The sequence below is a fragment of the Lepidochelys olivacea genome, assembly GCF_965140295.1.
Source record: "Lepidochelys olivacea isolate rLepOli2 genome assembly, chromosome: 4".
Lineage (NCBI taxonomy): Eukaryota > Metazoa > Chordata > Testudines > Cheloniidae > Lepidochelys > Lepidochelys olivacea.
In genome coordinates, this window is record NC_140414.1 from 128,659,286 (window position 1) to 128,682,840 (window position 23,555).

At 45.0% G+C, this 23,555-nt stretch overlaps 1 protein-coding gene across 2 annotated transcripts in view; it reads right to left on the bottom strand.

Annotated features, from left to right (window-relative positions):
• Positions 1–10,137, bottom strand: part of RGS12 (regulator of G protein signaling 12) — a 174,295-nt gene extending 164,158 nt beyond the window's left edge. Inside the window, exons 1-3 of one of the 2 annotated variants that reach the window (XM_084625992.1) lie at positions 9,992–10,137; positions 8,993–9,033; positions 1,415–1,508 (exon numbers count right to left, since the gene is read on the bottom strand). The gene's annotated coding sequence lies outside the window, so the exon portion shown is untranslated. The remainder of the gene's footprint in view (positions 1–1,414; positions 1,509–8,992; positions 9,034–9,991) is intronic. The other variant, XM_084625993.1, reaches the window with a different exon arrangement.
• Between the last annotated feature and the right edge of the window lie 13,418 nt (positions 10,138–23,555).

Genomic DNA, 23,555 nt, shown 5'->3' on the forward strand with positions numbered 1-23,555 from the left:
TGAAACTTTACTATGCAGAAAAAAATGCTGCTTTTAACCATCTTAATTTACATGAAACAAGCAGAGAAACAGTTTCCTTACCTTGCCAAATCTTTTTTTCCCTTTTTTTTAAAAAACTTTCCCTTTTTCTTTAGTGGTTTACGTTTAACATAGTATTGTACTGAACAGTATTTACTCTTTTTTTTTTTGGTCTCTGCTGCCTGATTGCATACTTTCAATTCCAAAGGAGGTGTGTGGTTGACCGGTCAGTTCATAACTTTGGTGTTCACAACTCTGAGGTTCTACCATATAGAACTCACAGCCAGTTTGGGTTTGTGCCCTGGTTTGTAACAGTATGCCCTGAGGCTGGTACTCATGCTTGCGAGCTACTCCAGATAAGTCTGACAGTGTAATTCCCCCTGCTTGTGTACAAATACTTGCACTAGCTCTCATCGAACTCGTGCTAATATAAATAGCAGTGTAGCCATGGTAGCACTGGTAAAGACAGCAGAGGCATGACTAACTGTGCCAAGTACAAACCTGCCTGAAAGCCCACTAAATCAGAGCTAGCATGAGAGCATGTATGCAAGCAGGGGAATCATACCCTTATCTCGTAATGTAGACATAGCCTAAAGTAGAGGGAGTCATACCCCTGGACTGGCAGTAAGAGAAAAAATTAGTAAGAGCTGGCCTACCATTTCTTATTTTTCTAAATTAAATATTGTAAGTGATTTTTAAAATAAAATTACTTGGCATCCAACAATTTAAGTTTACCCACTTTCCACCTCACAAAGGTATCACTGAAAAATTATTAATAGTCAATTCTTACAATACTTCTCATATCCAGATCAAAAAGTGATTTGTAATGAGGGCAAGTGTCATTATCCCCACTTTACAGATGGAGAAGCAGAGGCAGACAAATTGACTTGCCCAATATAACAACAGCTCAGTGGCAAATCTAGGTCTCCTGACTCTTAGCCTGGTGTTCTTATACTGGACATGCTGCCTCCCTTCACAATAAATGTGATAGTACAGCCAGAGTATCTACTATCACTGTAAGAGTCACTGTCTCAGTTTTGATGTTATTTAAAATGACTAATTCTATTTTAATACAGGACATGTGGATATCATCATTTCACCTACTGAATACTTGTGCAGCAGACTGTCAGCTCACTGCATCCTTACTAACTTACTATATGCTGCAGAATAATACTCATCAATTAAGTCAGAGAGCAGCCTTCAGACGTGAAATATATTAAATAATACTTAGGAATATACTAGTTATTTGGACTAATACTAATTGACAACAGTTTTTAAAAAATACATCTGCAGGTAGGTACCCTGGAACACATTCTACTTGATGTAAGTAGGAAGGGTCTACATAGGTTTTGTTCATAAAAGTCAGGTTTCCACATTCATGGATCAGACTACCCACCTGACCACACAATGCATCACATCTGATCATGTAGAACAGCAATATGGTTCTGTGTTATGCTCATCCCTTAATTTAAAGTGGCCTACCACGTGGTCTGGAAAGCAAAAAAATTAAAAAGTAGTGAGAACAACAACAACGACAAAAAGACGGATAGAGTGCATGATCCAGTAAGGGAAAGAAGGGACATGAAATTAGACAGGTATGAAATGCGGGAGAAAAAGGTGGACGGGAACCCTGAAAACTGTTACTTGCCTGTATTCTAAGTGTTGTTCTTTGAGATATTGGTGCAGATATGTATTCCACTCAGGTATGCACATGCCCATCACATTGAAGCTAGAGAACTTTATCCAGCAGTACCTGTAGAAGCAGTGCTCATGCTCTGTGGTTCTAGCCCCTCGCCAGGCTATTTAAGGACAGCACTGGCCTGACTCCCCTCAGTTCCTTCATACATCAAGACTAGAGACTGTGATGCACAGGGGACGGAGAGTGGGTCATGGAACACACGCATGCATCCACATCTTGAAGAACAAGTTACCATCTTTTCTTCTTTAAGTGGTTACAGACAGGTATTCCACTTAGGTCACCCACAAGCAGTATTCATATGATGTGGGACTCAAAGTTTACTTAAACAATGACTGCAGGACTGCCTTCCTAAAAAGTTTGCATCTGACCTACACATAGTGGTAATTGAATAGTGCCTAGTAAAAAGTATGTACAAAAGACCAGGTGGCAGCCCTGCAAATGTCCAATACTGAAACATCATGGAGGAATGTTACCACTGTCACTTGAGCTCTCATTGAATGACCTCACAATCTCTGTAGGGGCATGGTCTGAGCTATTTCATATGCTGATGTAATGAAGTTATCCACCTGGAAATCATTCGCACAGAGACCACCTGACCCAAAGGGCGTAATTCTTTCCAGGTAAAATGTCAAGCATCATCTTACAATCAACACGTGAAGCCATTGTTCATTTGCATTGATTTAGGAAAGAACACTGGTAAATTAAGCATTTAGTTAAGATGAAATCATGAAACTATATTCAATAAAAACTTTGGATGTGGCCATAGGTCCACTTTGTCCTTGAAAAACTGTGTGTATGTGGGTTCTGTCATTAAGACCTGTAGCTGCCATCCTCTCCTTGCAGTTGGTATAGCCAACATGATACAAGGCAGTGGTTAGATGGCCCAGCTCCATCCCATGTACCAGAGGAATCAAGGTGCTGATCAGCACTCCTGTTAGAAGATGATGAAGAACCTCTCTGACCTCTGGAGTGATCTTGGTTCATCTTACAGGTCCTTTTACTTGGAGGACCAGAGGAAGGAGAATGATCCCTTTTCCTCTTAGGGCAATCATCAGACTTCAAACTGGAGCAACATTTCATGTCAGCTCGAAGAAGACTACAGAACTGGTTGATTAGTGGAGGTCCCCAGCGCCAAAGCAGGCCTCATGGCCTGTTCCAAAAGGTGTGGCTTTAAGCACAAGTCTCTTGCCACCAGTGCTCTCTTTCTGAATATTTTACTGATGGAACACCTTTCTTTAATATGCCCTTCTCCCAGCAGAACAAACACCACATGGCCGCCCCCCCACCCCCCCCGCGGGTCACTAGTGGAGACAGACAATGCTCCACATGACAGACAATGCTTAAACCCTGGTGAGGGCATCTCCCGGGATAACTATCTAACCTAGTGGTCCCCAACCTTTCTGTGGGAATAGCATATTCCTATTCCCAGAAGACTGTGGCGGGCGCCAGACACCCCGCCACCGAAATGCCACCAAGAAGCGCCAGCGGGAAGAAGCATCGCTGCCGAAATGCTGCCAAGAAACGGCAACGCTTCTCAGCGGCATTTTGGCGGGCAGTTCTCCAACAGCCATGCTCGGCAGCGGCCTTTCAGCGGCACGGTGTCCTGCGGGCACACACAACTGTCCTGGCAGGCGCCATTGTGCCCACGGGGACCCCTGATCTAACCTAACTAAATGCTGCAAACTAAATAAAGGGTACTACTAAACTAAACTATATACAATGAAACCTAAGAAAACTGAGAATGTAGAAGTGCTCGTGGCAGGGGCAGTGTGCCTAGGAGCCGGACCTCCTGCTGGCCGCTTCCGGGGCGGAGCATGGTGTCAGAACAGATAGGAACTAGCCTGCCTTAGCCAAGCAGCACCGCCGACCGGATTTTTAATGGCCCGGTTGGCGGTGCTGACCATAGCCACCGCAATCCAGTGCCTTCCATTCCGCGACCCAGTTCTGGGTCACACCCCGCAGTTTGAAAACCACTGCTACATACCACTAAGTATCCTAAAAAATCAGGTCCTTGATGTCCCAAATGGAGCACACAAAATTAATGGATATTTTTTACCTTAAGTAAGTACCTAACGCTTACCAGTTTCCAAGATCAGGTGCATTCACACTGGAATGGCCATAGATAACCTTTGCAAATATTATTTTTTTGGTTGATCATTGAAAAACAAAGAATCAAGAATTTCAAAGTTACAATTCACACTCTAGTCATAATTTGACCTCCTGGCATGTACTTAGACTAAAACTGATAAAGCACTTTGAACATGGACAGCAATACATGTACACACTCTTTTGCTAAGAGTGACATTTGTGCTTGCAACATCTGAAACTTTAAATGCTTTACAAAACAAAAAGCATTCATTGGCATCTCAGGCCTAGCTTTTCAAGCATGTTAGTTATTTCACTACTCTAATAATGAAAGTATTATTTAAATGGTCAGAGATTGCTTCTCACCCTCTTGTGGTTGATCCTTGGAAATGAATTCTCCTGGATTGGAAAAGGACTCTTAGTTGAAGACTCAACTCCAGGATGTGCTCCTGTTAGAGGACGTTTTTAAGCATTTGTGAATGACAAAAGTTTTGTCCTTCAATTGGCAGTGTAGACAAAGCCTAATACTTTGCACTTACATAATGCTTTCCATCCAAGGGTTAAGAAGTGCTTTACAAACATTAATCAATCTCACACCACCTTTGTTAGGAATCAGTGGCAGAAAACAGAACCACAGCTACCTTACACCCAGTCCTATGCCTGAAAAAGAGGAATATCCTACTTCCATTAGGCCACACTCTTGAGTTTCCTAAAATATTAATGTACATCCAATTATCTCCATTATATTACTATACTGTAATAATTTCTACCTTAGTACACTATGTTTGGAACTAAAACAGTGTTTAATCCATTTAGGGTAAATACAAAAATGGTTGCAGCATGTTACTGAATTCATTTTTAAGTTTAAATAATATTTTAAATTCATTTTTAAATTCATTTTGTCATAGGCTTCTGATGACATCATTAAGTAGGATGACATGGTTGCTATAAAAATAACCACTCACTAAACGCCAAGATACCTGCAGAGGAGATTCCCTAACATTTTCCAAAATGCTAGTGGGGGTTATGCATGCATGTTAAGAGCAAAACAGGCCCATTAATTAATTAAATACTCTTTGGAAAACATAAATGGTAATATGATCCCATGCAAAAAAGTATAATTTTATGACATTTCCATATCTCTGTTAAGGGTTAATAACAATAAAAAGTTACTACTGTAATTTGATAAAAGGTTTCACAGATTGTATTGACATTGGAATATTTTTTTCAGCTTAGTAAATGAGACTGCATATGGTGTTTTATTACCTTGAAAACTTTGTATCACCTTACAGAAAGAAACATTTCCTTGTGTACACAGGCACTAAATGCAGCTGTTACAGGAGGGCAGGGGTTCTCAAACTTCATTGCACCGTGACTGCACGACCTCAGGAGGGGGGAACCGAAGCCTGAGCCCACCCGAGCCCCACTTCCCCGGGCGGGGGCGGCAACACGTAGGGCTGAAATCAGGCTTCAGCTTCAGGTGGTGGGGCTCAGGCTTCGGCCCTGGGCCCCAGCAAGTCTAAGCCAGCCCTGGCAACCCCATTAAAATGGAGTTCCGACCCACTTTGGGGTTCCGACCCACAGTTTGAGAATCGTTGCAGCAGTGTAAATCCACTGAAGTTAGTTTACACTAGCATAACAAAGTAAGAATTTGCCTCATAAACCACATTGCCCTTGTTGCTGAACTACAAAATGGTATACTGAATCAGAAGTAAAACTTGCAAGTTCTCTGACAACATACATTCTTGTGTACATTTGTGATCAACCTGCTGTGAGATCCAAGGCACAACATAGCATAAATAGAGACAGAATCTGGTTTGCAATTGTCCTTGGGCTGTACCTGTCTCCTACAAACATTAAATTTCCTCAAACAGCTATTTTTGCGTTTTCACTGTAGTTTGCCAGCTGCCAGCTGTCTGCATTTCCACTGAGGCTTTCCTGCCATTTCTCAAACTCTCTATTGGGGGGCAGGAGGAACTGTCTTATTTCATGCATCTGCTCCTATTAACCCACGACAATAAAAAAAGCACAAATAGAAACAGGAGATATATTCAGAAATTAATTTAAGAAATAGCTCCAGTGGGCTAAGAGGTAGTATGTGAAAATTAGGACTATAGGGCTGAGTATTCAGCTCATCTTGAAAGTCTGTTACCCATGCAACCATACAATTGATTGTTTGTCTGTCACGGAAAAAGAAGAGGACGGGGGGAAACTGTTGAGGTAACGGTGTTCCCTGGTTGATATTTTCCACCCCTACTCCAGGTTATAAACATTTTTTTTTCTATCCAAGAACTGGACAGGACTCTAAAGTACATCAATGCAGAACTGCCTCTGTTGAGTAACAGGCAGCACTCCTTTCCCCAAGTATGCCTCCACAGAGCTCTCATAAATCAAAACTTTTTTTGCTCAGTGTTGAAATGTGGCATATTTACAGTCAAATGACACAACTGAAGGAAACTGTGATAGCAAAAACACCAGCAAACCCTCAGCAAAAATTATTTGAGTGGGCACCACCAGAATGAATGGGGTGTGTGTTTGTGTTCTTGCTCTAAATTTGTGTGCATTAACTTGGTTCGTGTGAAAGGTACTGGTACAGCAAAGACAGCAGCTATTCCACACTGCACGGCCAATATACCAATTCTATTTTGCAGAAACAATTTGCAGGAGTGAGAATTCCTTTAGTTTCCACATTTATTAAATCTTTGGCCTCTTTTCCAGGAATGACAACAATGGTGCCACTAACGGTGGCATTTTTTGCTTTGTGGACAGTGGGTCATTGGGAACTGGATTGAGATATTAGTGAACATTCTTACTTAAAAATACTCTCTCATTATTAGCAAAACATACTGCTTATATCTGTATCAGAAGGAATTGCTTTGCCAGAATATAGTTAAGTAGTGGAGGTATACCTAAAAAATTAGTAGAAGTTAATCTGGTTTCTCCTCAAGAGCAGGCATAAGGAAGGCAATCTTTCCCTAAGGACCTTATCTGAGTGTGCGATCAAAGTGCAAAAGGAAATTTATATGTGCTTTGTAGATTCTGAGAAGGCATTTGATAAAATCAAATACAACAAGATGATACATATTCTTGAAGAATATTGACTTTCAAGATACACAATTAATAAAAAGCCTACATTGGAGACAGAAAGCAGCAATCTGAATGAACTATGCACTATCAAAGCATGGCAGCACTGAGAAAGAATGCAACCTTGGTGTACACCTATCTCCGCAGTTATTTAACATATGTAGACGTTATAATGAGGAAAAGTTTAGAAGACATCCAACCAGGACATACAGGCCAATGACATATACATCAATAACATAAGATACATCAGTGACCTAGTTTGCATTGCTTAGACCAGTGATACTCAGACTGAGGCTCAGGAGCCGCAAGAGGCTCTTTAATGTGTCTCCTGCAGATCTTTGTAGCACATATTAAACCACTGTGGTTTTAATTATTAACCAACCTAAGAGTGCAGCGGGTCTCTGTGCACTGCCTGCGCCCGCAAGCACTGCCCCCGGAGCTCCCATTGGCCGGTTTCCGGCCAATGGGAGCTGTGAGGACAGTGCTGGGGGGGAGCAGTGCATGGAGCCACCTCCCCCCCACCCGGGGTGCGCACAAATGTACCAGCAGCAGCCAGCTGCTTCCGGGAGCAGCATGGGGCCCCGCTGCGCCGCACAGGCAGGCAGCCTGCCTGAGCGCCCCGCTGCGCCGCAGGCCTTTTAGAGGTTCGGACTCGGAGATCACAAGGGGGAAGAGGAGGCCAGACAGAAATGTTAGTCATGGCGGACCCGACAGAAATGTTAGATGGGCCGCATCCGGCCCACGGGCCATATTTTGCCCACCCTTGATATATATAGAGAGAGTAAATGAAACAATGAATTCATACTGCTGTGGTTCATTGGGTAATTTTTATCGCTCATTTGGCTCCTGAGCCAATGAGATCTGAGTAGCACTGGCTGAGTCTAAGGAAGAACTTCAGAGCATGCTTATTGCTGCAAACAATGTCAGCAAGAAATATGGAGTGAGGATCGACATTAGGAAGACAGAAAGTACGATAATAAACAAACACAGAGACCAGAGGCGCCAACTTTCTAATTTCCCCAGGGGTGCTCAACCCCTGCTCTGCCCCAGGCCCCGCCCCCACTCAACCTCTTCCCCCAAGACCCCACCCTGCCCCACCTCTTTCCACCTCCACTCCACCCCCACCCACCCCACCCTTATCCGCCTCTTCCTGCTCCTTCTCCTCCCTCTTCCCCCCTCCCCAGCATCTCCAGCCCACCACTGAACAGCTGATCCTCAGCAGACAGGAGGCACTGGGGAGGGCGGAGGGGCAGGAGCTGATCGGCAGGGCTGACAGTGGGTGCTGAGCATCCACTATTTTTTTTCCATGGGTGTTCCCGCCCCGAAGCATCCAGGGAGTTGGCACCTATGACAGAGATGCACAAGACAGGCAACACCTATTACTTGATGGTTGAGAGGTGAAATAAGTGTAGGGAGTCTAACAACACTAAACAGAAGATGTGATGAAGAAATCAAAAGAAGGATACAGTTTGCAAAAGTATTCAACAACTTCCAAAGACTTCTGTGTTATCAAAAATTAAAACTCCATATATCCTCACTAAATTGCTACGGTGCTATCTACAGTCAATTCTCCTGTATGGAGACACGTAAGGAGGACACTGAGAGAAGACTCAAAGCATCCAAGCTTTAGTGTTATAGATGAAAGTTACAAATTATCTGGAAAACTATGAATGAAGCAGTGATGAGAAGGATGAGTTTTAAAAGAGCTCAATTACCTAAGACCCTAGGTCAGGAGTTCTCAAACTTCAGTGCACTGTGACCCGCTACTGACAACAAAAATTACTGTATGATCCCAGGAGGGGGGACCAAAGCCTGAGCCTTGCCACCCCAGGCAGGGCTTTGGGGGGGGGGGCGGCAAAGGTCAAGGATTTCAGCCCCAGGCAGGGGACCTGTAATCTGAGCCCTGCCACCCAGGGCTGAAACTGAGTTCTGAGCCCCACCACCCAAGGAAGTGGGGCTTTGGCCCCTGCCCCCAGCAAGTCTAATGCCAGCCCTAGCAACCCCATTAAAATGGGGTCACGACACACTTTGGGGTCTGACCCATAGTTTGAGAACTGTTGCCCTAGGTAAAAGAATAACATCTTTTTGTGGACACAAAAAGCTCACCGATCACAGAGCGACTCACATCAGAAAAGAGTGCAGGCAAACTAGGAAGAGGAAGAAAAGAGAGCCAGTCATATCAGAAATATCTTCAGATGAACTGGTATCCAAAGGAAAGTATCCTCTCAGGAATAAACATATTCATAATATTTTCTAATAAACTGGGAGTCTAAATCCTGCCACTGCTACCAACTCCTTGTGTGCCCTTGGGCAAGTCACCTAATCTCTCCCCCTCATTTTCCCCATCTGTAAAAATGGAATCATACATACTCACTTTCCAGAGGTATCAGGAGGATTAGTAGATGTAAAACACTTTGAACACAAATAGTGCTACACAATTTCCAAGTATTATTATCAGTAATGTGCCGAGGCTTTGGTTTATAAATCATTTTCCTAAAGGACCATCAATCACAGCAGTAACCTTTCTGTGCCTCTGCAAAGTGGAGATAATAGCGTTTCCCCACCTCACAAGAGTACTGAAGTAAATTCATTAACAGGGCAGGCAGATACAACAGCGAGTGGGGTCAGGTAGCTGTGAGAGAGTTGGGGGACCAGGAGCAGTTTACTGTACCCCCTCCCCCAGCCAAGCAACTGTTGCACGCTACTCTCCAAACAGCGTTACACGTTAACCACCTTATCGAAGCAGCCTCAGCCTCCCTGGAGGGTGAAGCCGCTGGGATTGGGAGGGAAAAGCAGCACTCGGGTCGGTTGGGAGCGTTTGAAAAGCAAGCAGTAAAATCGGGAGCCCAACAAACAAATCCCCACCTCCCTGCAAAGCCCAGCTTGTAACGGAACCACTCCCCGCCACACACACACACACACACACACAGCAGCGCTCGGGGTGTCTAACTTCTGCACGCTACCCCCCTCCCCCGATTCCCCTCAGGTCTCTCCCCTCCCCCACTTTACTCCTTCCACCCCCCCCGTCTCGAGTAGGGTCCCACGCACACAGTCGGTTTGGTCGGGGGGCGGGGGGAAGGGATCACGGCTCCCAGACCCACTCACCTCCGTTCCCCAGGACTCCAGCGCCTCACCGAGTCACCAGCTCGCCACCGGTCACCGGGGCGACGGGCGCCTGTCTCCACCACCCAGCACCTCGGCCACTGGCTGCAGGGAGCTGTCAGTCACTCACCCGGCAAGACTGGGGGTCGGGTTCCCGACCGGAGAGAAGAGACAATACAAAGAACCTGGAACTACAGCTCCCAGCATGCACCGCTGCCAGTCCGCCACCGCCTTGGGCCGCTGCGCGTTGCATGCCGGAAGCTGTAGTTTTCTTCTTGCTCCAACGTCTCACAGGGGCGCGGTGGGCAGCGCACAACTCTTCAGCGTGGGGACGGGAGCGTGCCCATCCTCCACCGGCGGAGTTATAATACGCATGCGCAGACTTCGCCCCCCCCCCCCGAGGGGCTCGAGGCTGGGATCTGGGGCAGTCGTTGGGGCTCGAGGTGCGAGGCCGGTAGCAGGCGGGGGAAATGGCGGCGGGGGGGAGAGAGGGCGCTCTCAGGATAACAGGGGCTGGAAGTTCGTAAAGTCAGGAGCGTGAGGCGTGTATGAGGCAGGCAGGGCTAGGCGGACAATTTTTCGCTTTAAAGCAGATTTTATTTAAACCAAATACATTTACTTTTAAAAATAAACCCTATTTAAAATTAAATGTGAATTTATGACAATCTGATTCAGGGCTCAGTTTCCTGTAACCCATGAAAATCCTTAACAATATATGCAAAAAATATTAAGCCATACATGCTTAGAACCAGGTTCTAGTTTTAAAGAAAGTGGAAATACTGAACTCCTGGAAGCCCTTGAAGCCAGTCTGTTGAAGTGCTTAGCTGGCTTTTAAAAGCAAGAGCCTCTTCTACAGGTGCTAAGAAAGACTATTTTCTTCATTTTTTTCCAACTAGCTCAGTTCAATGACTAGCTCATTGGAAGTTAAGAAACCAATTAGGAGTTGAAAAAGCAGGAAAGCTTGTTTCCTCTTTCAATCTATGAATAAAACATGGGTGTGAGAGGGTGAGATTTTCTAGTTCTAAAGTCAGTTCAATTCACTAACGTAATACTTCCATTGTTTAATGCATCCATTAGTTATAAATACAAAACAAGTTTTGATATTTTTCTTATGTATTCAGCACAATTTAGTTTAATTTTAAGTAAGAAAAATTGTAAAATACAGTTTTTATGAATTTTAATTGAATTCCTATTGCCATCCAAATGCAACTTGACTAAAAATTAATCATCTCATAAATAAGAGATGTCATTCACATTTTCTAACAAAAAAATGTAAAAATTAAGAATCAGGCTAAATGTATGGAAAGCTATATAATTGTTTAAATAAAGATGTATAAATATAATGTATCCTTATAGTTGGAAAAACAAGTACCAAATTATACCAAACAAAGAGAATTAACCTCACTTTAGGAAAATAACAAATATATTAATGCAAAGCAAGATTAAAATTGATTATTTTAATCAAGGTGTCCTACTTGCTGATTGAAATCATGATAAAAATTGGTGATTTAAATCAGTCCATCCTGAGACAGGGACCTGACATGTCATTTGGAATGTGAGACAGGAACCTGGAGGGCTTGGAAGGAGCACAAGGCAGGGGGAGAGGGAAAGTGTTATACTTGGGTGGTAGTGCAAAGTGAAGGGGGCAGGAGGCAGGGAGCACCAGCAGACTCAGAGGGGCAAATCAGATGGGATACAAGGCAGATGCCATTGGGGAAGTGAAAATAGAGAGTGGAGGAGGTAGCGCGAGGCTTGAGCAGGCAGAGGGTAGCTCAGTGGAAGAGGAGACAAGAAGTGCCCATCGGGGCAGAGCCAGTGTAGCAGGAGCTAAGACCCAAATGGTTAGGCAATATTGCCAGCTTCTACAATTTTATCACAAAGTGCATTATATTTGAGGTTTTCTTACAGCCAAATTACAGAAATCAGGACAGCATGAGAATCTCATCTGCTTTCATTAAAAAAAAAAAAAAAAGTAAACTTCTAGACTTCCTGGTTGCAGAGAAAAGCTTGTAAATGAGCTTGCAGTGAGAGCACCTTAAATGCTCAGAAACCAAATGGCAAATAAAAAGAACCCAAACTTATTTTTAAAAAAATCTCATGCTTTTTGAATTGTGGAGTTGGCAATACAGATTATGGGGCCTCAAGTAGCGGTTAGTATGCAAGGAGATCAAGAAACAGGTGGGCTGTACCACTGTTTCTCAACCAGGGGTATATGTACCTCTGGGGGTAAACCAACACATCTAGATATTTGCCTAGTTTTACAACAGACTACACTAGGAAAGTCAGTACAAACTAAAATATCATATAGACAATGACTTGTTTATACTGCTCTATACACTGAAATGTAAGTACAGTATTTATATTCCAACTGATTTTTATAATTGTACGTAAAAATGAGAAAATAAGCAATTTTTCAGTAAGTGTGCTGTGACACTTTTGTATTTTTATGTCTGATTTTGAAAGCAAATAGTTTTTAAGTGAGGTGAAACTTGGGGGTACACAAGGGACAGTGGACGAGAAGCTGGATATGAGTCAACAGTGTGCCCTTGTTGCCAAGAAGGCCAATGGCATTTTGGGATGTATAAGTAGGGGCATTGCCAGCAGATCGAGGGACGTGATCGTTCCTCTCTATTCGACATTGGTGAGGTCTCATCTGGAGTACAGTGTCCAGTTTTGCGCCCCACACTACAAGCAGGATGTGGAAAAACTGGAGAGAGTCCAGCGAAGGGCAACAAAAATGATTAGGGGTCTGGAACACATAACTTATGAGGAGAGGCTGAGGGAACTGGGATTGTTTAGTCTACGGAAGAGAAGAATGAGGGGGGATTTGATTGCTGCTTTCAACTACCTGAAAGGTGGTTCCAAAGAGGATGGATCTAGACTATTCTCAGTGGTAGCGGATGACAGGACAAGAAGTAATGGTCTCAAGTTGCAGTGGGGGAGATTTAGGTTGGATATTAGGAAAAACTTTTTCACTAGGAGGGTGGTGAAACACTGGAATGCGTTACCTAGGGAGGTGGTGGAATCCCCTTCCTTAGAAGTTTTTAAGGTCAGGCTTGATAAAGCCCTGGCTGGGATGATTTAATTGGGGATTGGTCCTGCTCTGAGCAGGGGGTTGGACTAGATGACCTCCAGAGGTCCCTTCCAACTCTGATATTCTATGATTCTAAGACAAATCAGACTCTTGAAAGGGATACTGTAGTCTGGAAAGGTTGAGAGCCACTGGGCTATATGATGCAGGTCATTGTCATAGGAATGCAAGATGGGCAGTAGTTCGTCTGCTGTTGCCTCAACAAAGTGCAACCTAACCATAGCTTTTAATGGAGAGATTGATAACGTCTATTCCGATGAAGGGAATTATGGAAGGGATTGTGTTGGAAGAAAAGAATAGTTAACGTAAACATGAAGAAGTAAAAACAACGGAATCCTTGTGGCACCTTGGAGACTAACAACTTTATTTGGACATAAGCTTTCGTGGGCTAGAACCCACTTCATGAGATGCATGGAGTGGAAATTACAGGAGCAGATATAAATACACAGCAAATGAAAAGATGGGAGTGCCTTACCAAGTGGGAGGTCAGTCTAATGAGACAATTCAATTAACAGTAGCATACCAAGGGAGGAAAAATCACTTTTGTAGTGGTAATGAGAGTGACCCATTTCGAACAGTTGACAAGAAGGTGTGAGTAGGGGGAAGTTAGTATGGGGGAAATTAGGTTTTGTAATGACCCAACCACTCCCAGTCTTTATTCAGGCCTAATTTGATGGTGTCCAGTTTGCAAATTAATTCCAGTTCTGCAGTTTCACGTTGGAGTCTGTTTTTGAAGTTTTTTTGTTGAAAAATTGCCAGTATTAGGTCTATTATTGAGTGACCAGGGAGATTGAAGTGTTCTCCGAATGGTTTTTGAATGTTATAGTGCCTGATGTCAGATGTGTGTCCATTTATTCTTTTGCATAGAGACTGTCCGGTTTGGCCAATGTACATAGCAGAGGGGCATTGCTGGCACATGATGGCATATATCACGTTGGTAGATGTGCAGGTGAACGAGCCCCTGATGGTGTGGCTGATGTGGTTAGGTCTTATGATGGTGTCCCTTGAATAGATATGTGGACAGAGTTGGCACCAGGCTTTGTTGCAGGGTTTGGTTCCTGGGTTGGTGTGTTTGTTGTGTAGTGTGTAGTTGCTGGTAAGTATTTGCTTCAGGTTGAGGGGCTGCCTGTAAGCGAGGACTGGCCTGTCTCCCAAGGTCTGTGAGAGTGAGGGACTGTGCTTCAGGATAGGTTATAGGTCCTTGATGATGCGCTGGAGAGGTTTTAGTCGGGGGCTGTAGGTGACAGCTAGTGGCATTCGGTTTCTTTCTTTGTTGGGCCTGTCTTGTAGTGAAGTGAAGAAACAGATTGACAGAGCCAGAAGGGTACCCAGAAGTCACCTACTACAAGACAGGCCGAAGAAAGAAAGTAACAGAACAGGAGCTTCATGGAGGATTCCTGCTCCATCTCCAGACACGTTAACAGGCTGTACTGGCCGCGAATGCATCCCAATTCTTCCGGGCAAATCAAACATTCAACACAATTGCTTTTAACCCCTGTAGTGTAGTTACAAATGTGCACTCACCAGAGGTACCTTCTCCACCTTCAGGTTCCGGGAACCCACCTTGGGAGGGTATTGTCTCCAGGATAATGAAAACGTCCTGGCTGCTGGGGAGAATGGATTCTCCACTTGCCTGCTGCACATTCTCCTCCTTTTCCTCATCCACAAAATCCTCCTCCATGTTGCATCAGACTCCCCCCTTGTAGGTGTCCACGGACACTGGTGGGGTAGTGTGGCATGCAGCTGATCGTAGAATGGCATGCAGCTGATCGTAGAAGCAGCATGTATGGGGCTCTGACCCGGAGCAACCATTTGCCTCCTTTGTCTTTTGGTAGGCTTGCCTGAGCTCCTTAACTTTCACCCAGCAAGTTTCCCTGGTGTAGCCTTTCCCCACCATACCCTGTGTGATTTTGGCATATATATATTAGCATTTCTTCTTTTTGATCGAAGTTCTGCCTGCACAGATTCTTCTCCCCATACAGCAATCAGATCCAGTGTCTCCAGTTCGGTCCATGCTGGAGCTTGTTTGCAATTCTGGGACTGCATAGTCACCTATGCTGCTGAACTTCCCATGCTGACCAAACAGGAAACGAAATTCAAAAGTTCCTGGGGCTTTTCCTGTGTACCTGGCTAGTGCATCGGAGTTGAAAGTGCTGTCCAGAGGGATCACATTGGAGCACTCTGGGATAGCCCCCAGAGGCCAATACCATTGAATTGCACAACGTTGCATCTGCACGACCCAGGAAGGTTGATTTTAGTGCTCCTTCCCTCGCCAGGGAGGAGTGCAGCAGTCGATTTTAAGAGCCCTTTAGGTCGACGGAATGGAATTGGTTGTGTAGCCGTATTGCTTATAAAATCAACCTAACACGGCTAAATTTGACCTAACCTCGCCGTGTAGACCAGGGCCAAGAAGCAGTCGTTTAACACATCAACAGATTGCTTCTCTACATTTTGTCCTTTGTAATATTTGACCAATTTATAAGCAGCTAGTTGAAGTCCCCCATTATTATTATATTGTTTGACTTTGCTTCCTTTTTGATTTCACTCAGCATTGTGCACGCAATATCCTTTTCTTGATCAGGAGGTTAGTAGTGCCTTAGTAGCATGTTTGTGTTCTTTCCATTTGGGCTTTTTATCCATACAGAGTCAACTGTCAACCACTTAGAATTTTTAATCTTGATAAATGCTATGGTGTCTTTTGTATAGATTAGTACTCCCCCATCTCTTTGGCCTAATCTGCTTTTGTATAGTTTCAGGAATTACAATACCCATTGATTAACATTCCACCATGTTTCATTAGTAATTATAATAAGATCCTCTTCCATTACCAGGCATTCTAGTTCAAATATTTTTGCTTTTAAGCTTGCATTTATATAGAGGCATTCATAAACACACACACAGGAGAGAGAGAGAGAGAGAGAGAGAGAGAAATTTATTATTAGACTTGCAACAAGAGTTCCACTAAACAGGATGACAACCTTCCCCCGCACCGCCCAAAACCTGCTTAGCGCCATAGAGGAGGGTGAGAGACTGGGAATGGAGTGCAAGTGAATTGGGTGAGTCTATTTACATTGTTTAGTAATCAACACAATGGATATCCATATATATAAAAATGGTTTTTGGATTGCCATTTTCAAATGAATGAGTACTTTGTTATTAATGTAAATTGAAATGCATTGTGTTGTAACCCTTCTGCCAGGTGAAGCCAGCAGTAACAAGGGCCGGGTTCAGTATCTAGGGTCTCCTTTTCAATAATACAACACAAAACTGGCTTGAGCCCCCTCCCAGTGACCTGGGATAATTACACACCACCCCCTGGGCACCTCTAAGAGGCAATACTTAGACTCTGAGCTTGCGAGAGGGGGAGTGTAGCAAAAACTTTTAATAAAAGGAGGGAATTAACTCAGCATTTATTTGGGAAAACACTGCAACTAAGGTTCATAAACACAAACCATGAGCGAAAGACCCACCCCCAAGTAAGTTGAGCAATGTCCTTTTCCCCTCAGGGTCTTAAGTCAAGCAACTCAAAAGTCCCTTTAACATGCCTGTCCCTTCTCTATACCCCACTCACAGTTGCTGTCCTTGGCCAGTGCAGCCCCAGAGTTCAGGAGTTCATCTGCAGAGTTCACCTCCCACACTGTGTGGAAAGCAGGGAGTGGGGTAAGGAGGCACCTTACATGCTGCACTGCTCAGGCACTCGCTCTGCTCTGGCCCTCTCCACCAGCTTCTCTGCTCTGCTGGCCGCTTGCGAGTGAGTGAAGAATGTATGGTAATTAACTGAGAAAGGACAACAGGGCCAAATGGTGAAGAAGGGAGTGGAGGGGTCAAGAGGCACCAACTTTATCATCAATCACCTGGATGGCAGATTAATGACCCTAAAGCAAAGGCATACACCCCAAGGATGAGATAAGGAGTTGAGCCAAAGGGACAGATGATAAACAGCTGTGGATCCTCCCAGTACCAACTCAAAATAATGCTAATTAAGAGCAAACTTGAATAACTCGTGATTGACAGCTCCAGTGTGACACAGCAAGGTCCATAGACTTGTATGGGAACTTATCACTATAAAAAAAGGTTTTATTGCCAGGGGACTTTGGGTTAGTTCTGCATCAACACTGGGACTTCGAATGCATTCGACAGAGGCCCAGCTCCCCCTCCCTCACGCACAGTGCAGTGCAGTTTCACCTGGCCACTGAAACTGACTGCACAACACTAAGGACTAGTAACTAAGATCCAGCTGCAGAACCTTTTTGGGGTAGGTGTGTGGAAGCATATGCTGATTTCAATGCTTAAATTGTACTCTCAATAAATATGGCATTTATATAAATATAATAAAGGGGATAACCCTTTACAAGATTCCATGTGCTTCTTAGAAGCATAATGATATCACCTCTGCAGCATGTAACAAGACTCTCAATTGCATCTAAATTAGCTCTTTTATTATACAATGGAGAGAGGAAGGGTCAAATGGTGTCTAGGACCCTTAAACAGGGCCCACACCTACAAGTACCTCTCTCAACTCATTGGGCTTTGGAACCCATGTCCCCTATCTAGTGAGTGCCGTTCAGTTGAGTCCCTCCATTGGGGTAGGCCAGGTCCTGTTCTGCTGCCATTAGTTCACACAACAAGGATAACCACCCTTTATTACTCCTGCCCCAATAACAAGGAGACTGGGGATCCAACACCAGCCACAAGTGATCATTTGGGCAAGCAACCCCGTCATGCTGAGTGTCTAGGCAGGGTGGGTGTGTCCATGCAAACGAGATCAGCTTCTGAAGTCTTTTTCCACAGCTCACCACTAGATGTCAGGGAAGAGCTCATACAGACTGCTTACAGCTTACTTGCTCTGTCAGGAACACATTCTAAATCTTGGTATAAGCTTTATTAAAAAACAATTGATTCGTTACTACTTGACTTTATGCATCTGATGTACTGTAGCCATGGTAAATTATCACATCTTGAAGTAGGTCTTTTTATGAGTCTCGTAGTTTTGTATTAAAGGAAATATAAAAAGGATTATTTTTCAAAAAACTGAACACAGCACTTTTGTAAAAGACATCATCGTAAGACAACGATATTCCAAATAGTATAGTAAGATGTTAAGTTTTCTATTGTACATATAGTTAATTGGTCCTTAGAGGTTTCAAATTTAACAGTCAAGTCTCAAAAAAAGTACCTGATACTTACTAGCCTGAGGATTGATCTAGTAGCATGTAAACGAAACAAAAAAAACCCTGAACAAAATTTTAAACAATCTATTTTCCTAGTAAAAAGAAAAGGAGTACTTGTGGCACCTTAGAGACTAACCAATTTATCTGAGCATGAGCTTTCGTGAGCTACAGCTCACTTCATCGGGCATCCAATGAAGTGAGCAAAGCTCATGCTCAAATAAATTGGTTAGTCTCTAAGGTGCCACAAGTACTCCTTTTCTTTTTGCGAATACAGACTAACACGGCTGTTACTCTGAAACATGTCATATTTTCCTAGTCTAGATGTAGCCTACAGTTTGCATTCCTAAGACAGTCTTCAAGTTGATTGTTCAGATGTGGGGGAAGGTAGCTGTTATAGGGCAGCCCCACTTGGAGTGCCCTTCTGGGGCAGGTTGCAGCATGACAGGCATGCCTGCCTCAGTTTCTCCTCAGATGACCCAATAACTTCATTTCAAGATTTCTTGTCTCAATCTTACTCGTCCTTGGGGCTGGTTTCTTACAACAATATAGTCCAAATAATCTATAACAAAAGTTCCAAAGACGTCATCCATTTCTCATGTCAGTGCAAGCAGTTGTTAAAAGTCATAGAATCATAGAATATCAGGGTTGGAAGGGACCCCAGAAGGTCATCTAGTCCAACCCCCTGCTCAAAGCAGGACCAATTCCCAGTTAAATCATCCCAGCCAGGGCTTTGTCAAGCCTGACCTTAAAAACCTCTAAGGAAGGAGATTCTACCACCTCCCTAGGTAACGCATTCCAGTGTTTCACCACCCTCTTAGTGAAAAAGTTTTTCCTAATATCCAATCTAAACCTCCCCCACTGCAACTTGAGACCATTACTCCTCGTTCTGTCATCTGCTACCATTGAGAACAGTCTAGAGCCATCCTCTTTGGAACCCCCTTTCAGGTAGTTGAAAGCAGCTATCAAATCCCCCCTCATTCTTCTCTTCTGCAGACTAAACAATCCCAGCTCCCTCAGCCTCTCCTCATAACTCATGTGTTCCAGTCCCCTAATAATTTTTGTTGCCTTTCGCTGGACTCTCTCCAATTTATCCACATCCTTCTTGAAGTGTGGGGCCCAAAACTGGACACAGTACTCCAGATGAGGCCTCACCAATGTCGAATAGAGGGGAACGATCACATCCCTCGATCTGCTCGCTATGCCCCTACTTATACATCCCAAAATGCCATTGGCCTTCTTGGCAACAAGGGCACACTGCTGACTCATATCCAGCTTCTCGTCCACTGTCACCCCTAGGTCCTTTTCCGCAGAACTGCTGCCTAGCCATTCGGTCCCTAGTCTGTAGCTGTGCATTGGGTTCTTCCGTCCTAAGTGCAGGACCCTGCACTTATCCTTATTGAACCTCATCAGATTCCTTTTGGCCCAATCTTCCAATTGGTCTAGGTCCTTCTGTATCCTATCCCTCCCCTCCAGCGTATCTACCACTCCTCCCAGTTTAGTATCATCCGCAAATTTGCTGAGAGTGCAATCCACACCATCCTCCAGATCATTTATGAAGATATTGAATAAAACCGGCCCCAGGACCGACCCTTGGGGCACTCCACTTGATACCGGCTGCCAACTAGACATGGAGCCATTGATCACTACCCGTTGAGCCCGACAATCTAGCCAGCTTTCTACCCACCTTATAGTGCATTGATCCAGCCCATACTTCCTTAACTTGCTGACAAGAATACTATGGGAGACCGTGTCAAAAGCTTTGCTAAAGTCAAGAAACAATACATCCACTGCTTTCCCTTCATCCACAGAACCAATAATCTCATCATAAAAGGCGATTAGATTAGTCAGGCATGACCTTCCCTTGGTGAATCCATACTGACTGTTCCTGATCACTTTCCTCTCATGCAAGTGCTTCAGGATTGATTCTTTGAGGACCTGCTCCATGATTTTTCCAGGGACTGAGGTGAGGCTGACTGGCCTGTAGTTCCCAGGATCTTTCTTCTTCCCTTTTTTAAAGATTGGCACTACATTAGCCTTTTTCCAGTCATCCGGGACTTCCCCGGTTCGCCACGAGTTTTCAAAGATAATGGCCAGTGGCTCTGCAATCACAGCCGCCAATTCCTTCAGCACTCTCGGATGCAACTCGTCCGGCCCCATGGACTTGTGCACGTCCAGCTTTTCTAAATAGTCCCTAACCGCCTCTATCTCCACAGAGGGCTGGCCATCTCTTCTGCATTTTGTGATGCCCAGCGCAGCAGTCTGGGAGCTGACCTTGTTAGTGAAAACAGAGGCAAAAAAAGCATTGAGTACATTAGCTTTTTCCACATCCTCTGTCACTAGGTTGCCTCCTTCATTCAGTAAGGGGCCCACACTTTCCTTGGCTTTCTTCTTGTTGCCAACATACCTGAAGAAACCCTTCTTGTTACTCTTGACATCTCTCGCTAGCTGCAGCTCCAGGTGCGATTTGGCCCTCCTGATTTCATTCCTACATGCCTGAGCAATATTTTTATACTCTTCCCTGGTCATATGTCCAACCTTCCACTTCTTGTAAGCTTCTTTTTTATGTTTAAGATCCGCTAGGATTTCACCATTAAGCCAAGCTGGTCGCCTGCCATATTTACTATTCTTTCGACTCATTGGGATGGTTTGTCCCTGTAACCTCAACAGGGATTCCTTGAAATACAGCCAGCTCTCCTGGACTCCTTTCCCCTTCAAGTTAGTCCCCCAGGGGATCCTGGCCATCCGTTCCCTGAGGGAGTCGAAGTCTGCTTTCCTGAAGTCCAGGGTCCTTATCCTGCTGCTTACCTTTCTTCCCTGCGTCAGGATCCTGAACTCAACCAACTCATGGTCACTGCCTCCCAGATTCCCATCCACTTTTGCTTCCCCCACTAATTCTACCCGGTTTGTGAGCAGCAGGTCAAGAAAAGCGCCCCCCCTAGTTGGCTCCTCTAGCACTTGCGCCAGGAAATTGTCCCCTACGCTTTCCAAAAACTTCCTGGATTGTCTATGCACCGCTGTATTGCTCTCCCAGCAGATATCAGGAAAATTAAAGTCACCCATGAGAATCAGGGCATGCGATCTAGTAGCTTCCGTGAGCTGCCGGAAGAAAGCCTCATCCACCTCATCCCCCTGGTCCGGTGGTCTATAGCAGACTCCCACCACTACATCACTCTTGTTGCACACACTTCTAAACTTAATCCAGAGACACTCAGGTTTTTCTGCAGTTTCGTACCGGAGCTCTGAGCAGTCATACTGCTCCCTTACATACAGTGCTACTCCCCCACCTTTTCTGCCCTGCCTGTCCTTCCTGAACAGTTTATAACCATCCATGACAGTACTCCAGTCATGTGAGTTATCCCACCAAGTCTCTGTTATTCCGATCACGTCATAGTTCCTTGACATCACCAGGACCTCCAGTTCTCCCTGCTTGTTTCCAAGGCTTTGTGCATTTGTATATAAGCACTTGAGATAACCTGTTGATCGCCCCTCATTGCCAGTATGAGGCAGGAGCCCTCCCCTCACAGACATTCCTGCCTGTGCTTCCTCCCGGTATCCCGCTTTCCCACTTACCTCAGGGCTTTGGTCTCCTTCCCCCGGTGAACCTAGTTTAAAGCCCTCCTCACTAGCTTAGCCAGCCTGCTGGCAAGGATGCTCTTCCCTCTCTTCGTAAGATGGAGCCCGTCTCTGCCCAGCACTCCTCCTTCATGGAACACCATCCCATGGTCAAAGAAACCAAAGCCTTCTCTCCGACACCACCTGCGTAGCCATTCGTTGACTTCCACGATTCGACGCTCCCTACCTAGGCCTTTTCCTTCCACGGGGAGGATGGACGAGAACACCACTTGCGCCTCCAACTCCTTTATCCTTCTTCCTAGAGCCACATAGTCCGCAGTGATCCGCTCAAGATCATTCTTGGCAGTATCATTGGTGCCCACGTGGAGAAGCAGGAAGGGGTAGCGATCCGAGGGCTTGATGAGTCTCGGCAGTCTCTCCGTCACATCGCGAATCTTAGACCCTGGCAAGCAGCAGACTTCTCGGTTTTCCCGGTCAGGGCGGCAGATAGATGACTCAGTCCCCCGGAGGAGAGAGTCCCCGACCACCACCACCCGCCTTCTCCTCTTGGGAGTGGTGGTCGTGGAACCCCCAACCTCAGGACAGCGCATCTCATGCCTTCCAACCAGCGGAGTCTCCTTCTGCTTTCTCGCCCCAGACATATCATCTGGTCCACTCTCCGCAACGATACCTGTGGAGAGAACATGAAAGCGGTTAGTTACCTGTGTCTGCGTTGCTGGAACCCGGACATTCCGCTTACCTCTTCTGGACATCTCATCCCTCAATGCCCCATATACCGCACACTGGCATCCGTGTCCACATCTGGACAGTCTGTCAGTCCTCTTCTGTCCTTCTACCAGGACAGCCGCTCCAGCCCTTCCAACTGGAGTGCAATGCCTGTCTTCCCAGTAGGACCCTCCATAGCCTCTATGCTGGAAGCATCTTTGCCGGGGGAGCATCCCTCATTCTTTTGGGACCGCTGACTGTTTCCAGCCCTGGAGATGTCAGCTTCTCCCCTGTTTCCAGCCCTCCTCAGCCCTTAACGCCAGCTTTGCAGATGACAGCCAGCAGGCAACTCCCTTAGTTGATTCTCCTCCTGCCTTTAGCCCTCTCTAGTCCTTTGGCCCTGACTTAGGGACACCAGACAGCAAACCCATCTTGCTGATCTCCTGCCTTCCGCCAGCAGCCACCTTCTGCTTCCTTCCAGAACTCCTCCAGTCGCTGGGGCTGGCCTATGGCAGCTCTCACCTGCCCTTCCTGACTGAACCCATCTACTCTGACTCATTGGATTTCTTGCTGATCCTTTTTTAGTGTCCAGGAGCTGCCTCACCCTTTTAATTGGCCAAATGGGAGCACCTGCTCTGGCACAGGAGCACTGAACCTCCTTCATGTATTGAGGCCAACCACCCTCTGATAGTGGTGTTTTAGAGATGCTAATTAACCTCTTTTCAAAGGTTTAACTTCCTGGCCTTGCAAACAGACCCTGGTCTACCAGATGACATCCATTCTATATCTCTCTCTTCATGCATTTAACAATTGAGCTTGTAGATGTTGATAACTTAGTTTTAACATAATTCTATTCCATTTTGAATATCACGTGTTAACAAATACCACAGTACCTTCTCACACAGGAGTCTTATTATCTATTTAAAAATTTTGCAGTACAGTGATGGATTTAGAGAAATGGATTTAGAATTCCAACCACATTCTCCATTAAAACAACAATTTTAAGGTTGGTTCAAAATCTGGCCTA